Below are 6,116 nucleotides of genomic sequence, written 5' to 3'. Positions count from 1 at the left end.
GGTCTGGAGAATTTTTTTTTTTTGAAATAAAGGAAAAAAGCCCGCCTACTGTGCCAGCATGGCCTGCATACGACTAGAAACCCAACATCTAGTTGGGCCAAGATGCAGGCCCATACGGCTCAGTAGGCCCCACAGGGCAGAAGACTTGCAATAGGCCCACAAAGGCCTGCTTAGAGAGGATCTCGACACGGTAGCCACGGCGGGGCTTATAAACCGGTGCGAGCTCCTCTCAACTAGCAAGGTGGGACTAAACATTGTGCACTGCGGGTGGCAGCGCACCACCTTTAGTACCGGTTGGTGGCTTCAACCGGTACTAAAGACCCTCCTTTAGTACCAGGACTAATGCATAGGTCACAAATGAACCGGGACTAATGCATAGCCGTTCGAACCGGGACTAATGGTACCATTAGTGCCGGTTCATTTACAAACCGGGACTAATGTGTCTCACGTAAAGTAGTTTTTCTACTAGTGTGTGAAAATCGTTTTGCAGATAAAACGTCTGCCAAAAAAAGTTAGCAACAAGAAATATTCAAGACTACAAAAGAACTCCAACTCAACTGGGTCTGTTGCAGCAAAGCTCCATTTGGGAACAGCAACAGCAATACGAGAACATGAGATCTACCGCTCTGGCCATATACAACAATGAGCGAGAGAAGAAAAAAACTGGACATATACAATAAGAAAGGAAAAGATTTCAATCTGTATCATGATCACTTTGAGCGTAATTAATTACACCTCCCTGCATCAGCACACCGTGCTAGCCGAAGGGGAGGAAGAAGAGGCAGCCCAAATCTATCAGAAATTGAAGTGAATGAATAATGACGTTATCATTTTCTCAAATAAATAGGTAACTGCAGCACGTCCTGTGGTGACGTAGACATGCCGTACCCCTTTGGTATTGGCTCTGCCAAGTGCTACTGGCCAGGGTTCAACCTCACCTGTGATACAAGCCAACAACCAGCAAAGCTACTCCTCACCCTCCGTGACCTCATCAACGTTAAGGTGGACTACTCCGTCCATGTCACGGAGATCTCCCTCTGGAACAACACGGTGCGCGTCATCCACACCAATGCCGTCATGCCTATCTACCCCAGCGACTCAACCAGTTTTTTAATGTTTGGCAACTACTCAGATGTGCCCTACTCGCTATCGACCAGCAACTTGTTCATCCTATTGGGCTGCAACCTTCAGGAAACGGTCCGGGTCGGGTATGGCCCTGAGGATTTCATCAGTGGTTGTTCCTCCTCCTGCCCTTCCAACGTCAGTGACACCTACGTCGAGATGGCACTGCAGAGTGCAGGCAGAAACTGCTATGGCATGGGCTGCTGTCAGGCGCATATCTATATGTCCTCCAACGGCTTGCCTACAGCGTGGGAGTATCAAAAGCTCAATAAGAATGGCGACCAGGAGTTGACGTCGCAGCCAGCATACATGCTAATTGCAGAGGAGGGGTGGTTTGATAAGCGATGGTTGTCCAAGGAGATGGCGGTGCAGGAGGAATCCAAAATAACAAAGGTGCAGGTTCCCCAAGTTCTGCAGTGGGAGGTCATGCAGGGCTTACCGCGACCAGCTAACATGAAGGCGCATCCGGGCTGTCCAGCGGAGGTTGCCCACAAGCTCTGCAAGAGCAAGAACAGCAGCTGCAAACGTGGGAGTAGAGGCTATTTATGCCAGTGCATGGATGGCTACAACAAGCCCGGCAGCAACCCCTACCTCCAGGACGGATGCAAAGGTTAGAACATATATTTACGATTATAATATACTCCCTCTGTCCTGAAATGTAAGACGTTTTTTGATATTATGATAGTGTTGAAAAGCATCTTACATTTTGGGACAGAGGGAGTATGTTGTTTATGCCAATGAAAACAAAATAGCATGCTATAGCGCCGCTAATAGCAATGCTATATCGTTTATCCTTGTTCCTCAATAGTTTTTAACCTAGTGAAATTTACTTTTGCCTCCAGGTGTCAGCAAGCCCTTATATACAGGTGAGCAACACTGCAACTTTATGAGGAGCCCTCTGCCCTAATCCTTCTGTTTGATTTCACATGAAGACAAGTACCGTGTTTCACTTAGTATTTGTTTCAAGCAATACATATTGTCATTAATCGACTTAATATGCTTATTCCCATGAAAATGCTTGCTTATTAGTTGTTACTTGTAATTAAGAAAAGCTGATGTATGTTTCTTGGTCCAACTTGAACTCTAATATATAAAATTATTTGTCTCAAACCCTGAACTTTCTGAAACCAATTTTCTTCTTGTCGTATGAATTCATGAAGCCAAAAAGATATTGGAGTGAAGTTTGTTGATTACTCCTGCTGCTTTCTAACTGTAGACGAAGTGTATAATACTATTATAATGATAGAAAAAGTGAACAATACTATGTACATCTTTGTAGGTATATACCTCGGAATAGGAGTTGCTGTTGGGGCAGGCATCATACTATTTGTTCTCGCTGGATCCGTCGCACATAAGAAATTCAAACATCGAAGATCTCTGATGTTGAGAAAGAACTTCGAAAAAAACCGAGGACAGTTGTTGCAACAATTGGTATCACAAAGAGCTGATATTGCAGAAAGAATGATTATAACCTTAGACGAGCTTGAGAAGGCAACAAACAAATTTGATAAAGCTCGTGAGCTTGGTGGTGGGGGGCATGGTACAGTCTACAAAGGGATTCTATCAGATCTTCATGTTGTAGCCATCAAGAAACCAAAGGCGGCGATTCAAAAGGAGATTGATGAATTCATTAATGAGGTTGCTATCTTATCACAGATCAACCATAGAAATGTTGTAAAGCTCTATGGTTGTTGCCTTGAAACAGAGGTCCCCATGTTGGTGTACGAGTTTATATCTAATGGTACCCTTTATGATCATCTCCATGTTGATGGACCAAAATCATTGTCATGGAATGATAGGCTACGGATAGCAACTGAGACTGCCAGATCCTTAGCCCATCTTCACTCAGCAGCTTCAGTACCTATCATCCATAGAGATATCAAGTCTGTTAACATACTTTTGGATGATACTCTAACAGCAAAGGTTGCAGACTTTGGAGCTTCAAGATATGTTCCGTTGGATAGATCAGGGATCACAACAAGAGTGCAAGGTACAAGAGGATATCTGGACCCATGTGTTTCTATACCGGGCGTCTCACGGAAAAAAGTGATGTGTACAGCTTTGGTGTCCTGCTTCTGGAGTTGTTGACTAGAAAGAAGCCATTTTCATACATCTCTTCTGAAGATGAAGGCCTTGTCACACATTTTTCTACCCTATTCACACAAGGCAACTTGTCAGAGATACTAGATCCGCAAGTTCTGGCAGAGGGAGGCAGAGAAATGGAAGAAGTCGCAGCAATTGCAGCAATGTGTATAACATTAAGAGGACGCCCGTCAATGAAGCAAGTGGAGATTAGACTTGAAGGCACTCAAGCATCCAGGGGACATGAGGGGGGTGATATAAGAAAATTTTCACGGACTGCAGATGGAAGTAGGAGCGGGGAATTGTCCAGGCAGTATAGTATGGAAGAGGAGTTCGCGTTATCTTCAAGGTATCCTCGGTAGTTCTGCTCAAGCCCAAGCTCACCAGTACATTAGTTTTCAACATCAAGTTTCTGGAGATTCTCCTTTTCATCCATTTCCCTTGTGCGTTTGGTCTATTTGCTTCCATGGCAGCTCCTTTTCTTTATCCTGTTTTTCTCTAAATGAACTTAGTGTTAAGTGTTAACACAGTAATGTTGTAAACTTGTTGTAACCAGGTGCTTAGCTATCATCAATGAATCAAAACAATGCAATGACCTCACTTTGTTCCGATCGATTGTTCTTTATCTGTGTTTTTCCTGGAGCTACACTAACATTGAGTTATCTAAAAGGACAGGAGAATCAAACACCACAATTATGTCTATTCCAAGTGTGTGTGTTTCTTCAGACTCCAAAATGTTATGGACAGCAGCAGCAGGATGAACACCCACCACAGATGGACAACTCAAACAGCAGCAAAGCACTTATAGATTTGCACATTCGGCTCCGATGATGAGTCGATAGAAAGACATTATAGTAGTGATTAACAGTATCATAACCCTCTCTGCTTAGATGGTTAGCAGAAGAAGTGCTGAACCTAAGCCACCAAATTGGTTGTAAAACATAAGGTTTGCTAGGTTTTCAGTTATAGCAGCGAAAAATTGTCTGCATGCCACAAACTTAACTGATCTCATAGATTATTTAAAACAACTGATCTCATAGATGCTGTTATAGCAAATATATTATTATTTTAGTTCATGATATTATACTACTACCATTTGTCTAGCCAAAAACTCAGAAATGTTAGTATGGTTTGGTTCAGGTAAACATTGTTTCGGAAACTAGTGTTCAAGAGACTACTCTGATCCTTGGTTTGTGGTTGTATTATGGAGAGCAATTCAGTACGGAACTTATAAATGACATAATGGTTTGCTTCAGCCATTCACTACCATTTATCGTCAGGTTTTTTTGCTGTTTGCTCCTTGGCTCTTGATTGTCTTATTTGACAGCATGTGAGTACTGAACTTGTGAATAATTATTAAGCATGTGAATGAGCACACATCCAGCCTCTGCATGACAAATAATTAGATGAGGGATTAGAGATAGAACCAATGTTGAAGTGCAGACCGCCGAGGATCCTCACTTCCAGCTCCTTAAATGGCATTGTCATGGGTCGCCATGACGCCCTCATGCGATTGCTCCCTACCAGCCTTGCCGCCGGTTTGCACCGCGACACAGACGCTGCGGTTTGTTGATGACTCGGCTATCGGCGTATGGCGCATGGACACCTGCGATGCCCCTGGCTTTTTCCCTGACCTATACTCAGCGGTGCCACCACTTATAGCGTTTGCTGACTATCGTGAGAGGCGAGAGGCCGGGTCAGGTTGTGTGATAGGCAACTATCGTCGACCCTGCAAGTCGTATCTCTCTTGCACAATTGGGCCAGTTGAGGGGAATTGGGCTAGTAGTAGTTAAGGCAGCATGCATTTAACTGGGCCTTGCACAAGTGTTACTATCTTGTGCGTATTCGGTTTCCCTTATATATTAGTCAAGGTTATAGTAATGTAATTCATGAGTTATGCATGTGTGTGCAGTTTCCACTTTATTCTCCTAGAGATTAAGCTTGAGCAGGGAGTAGTAACCGTCTTGGACTCTAAACGAAAAGATCCCAAAGAGTATGCGGACATGACTGAAATCCTCAAGAAGTAAGTTAAATCGATCATTATCCACCATATCAGCAACTTTGTTCATTTCCTGATATCAAGTAATTGTTTTCTTTGTCCGGCAGGTTTGGAGAAAGTTCACCAAAACAGTTCCGGGACTGCCGAAGGAGCTGGAATTTAGACACCCGAAAGTAAGTACTATAGTAGCATGTTCCGCGCATCTCCTAGTGATTCAAGCGCTAGTTTCATCAATACCATTTAGCATTCTTGCTTATCAGTTTGATTGACCTCTATTTCTTGTAAAGTGGTTGTGGCAGGAACAAGGGAATGATTTCTGTGGATACTACATCTGCGAGTCCATCCGCCACACGACCTGTGAGCGAGGCGGGTACTCTAACGAACAATATGAAGTACGTAAATAACAACATTCACAATATGAGTTTCATTCATTCATATATATATATGTATTGACCCCCTTCTTCAAATTAGATGTTTCGGAAGCGGGATGAACTCCTAGCACCAGCTCGCATGCGAGCAATTCAAGAGGAATTGGCGGCATTCTTTCTTGACCACGTGATCCCTGAAGACGGAGAATTCTATGTGGACCCTGAGTCCGTATGATTATATTTGTAAGAGATAATTATTGTATATATGTAGCCGGTAGTGTCAGATAGATATACGAGAACTTGTTGTTCGACCAATCTCTCGGAGAAGGAGAGGTGGTCGATATCACTTCTCTCTGTATATATGCATATATGTTCATGACGATCTTCTGTTTTCTTCGTTTGCTTACTAGCTAGCTAGCGTGTCTAGTCCTCTCTATATACGTATGTATAGTACGTAGCGTCGACCAAGCACGGACATAACAGAGGACACTTCTCTCTATTAATTATAACTAGCTAACACAATATATGAAACACCTAAATTAACC

General features: G+C 43.2%; 1 pseudogene; it reads left to right on the top strand.

Moving 5' to 3' along the window:
• LOC119270751 overlaps window positions 1-3,782 on the top strand; it is a 6,246-nt pseudogene extending 2,464 nt beyond the window's left edge.
• The last annotated feature ends 2,334 nt before the right edge of the window (window positions 3,783-6,116 follow it).

The sequence above is a fragment of the Triticum dicoccoides genome, chromosome 3A (genome assembly GCF_002162155.2).
Source record: "Triticum dicoccoides isolate Atlit2015 ecotype Zavitan chromosome 3A, WEW_v2.0, whole genome shotgun sequence".
Lineage (NCBI taxonomy): Eukaryota > Viridiplantae > Streptophyta > Magnoliopsida > Poales > Poaceae > Triticum > Triticum dicoccoides.
Note: the sequence above shows the minus strand (reverse complement) of the source record. Positions and strands in the feature narration are given on the sequence as shown.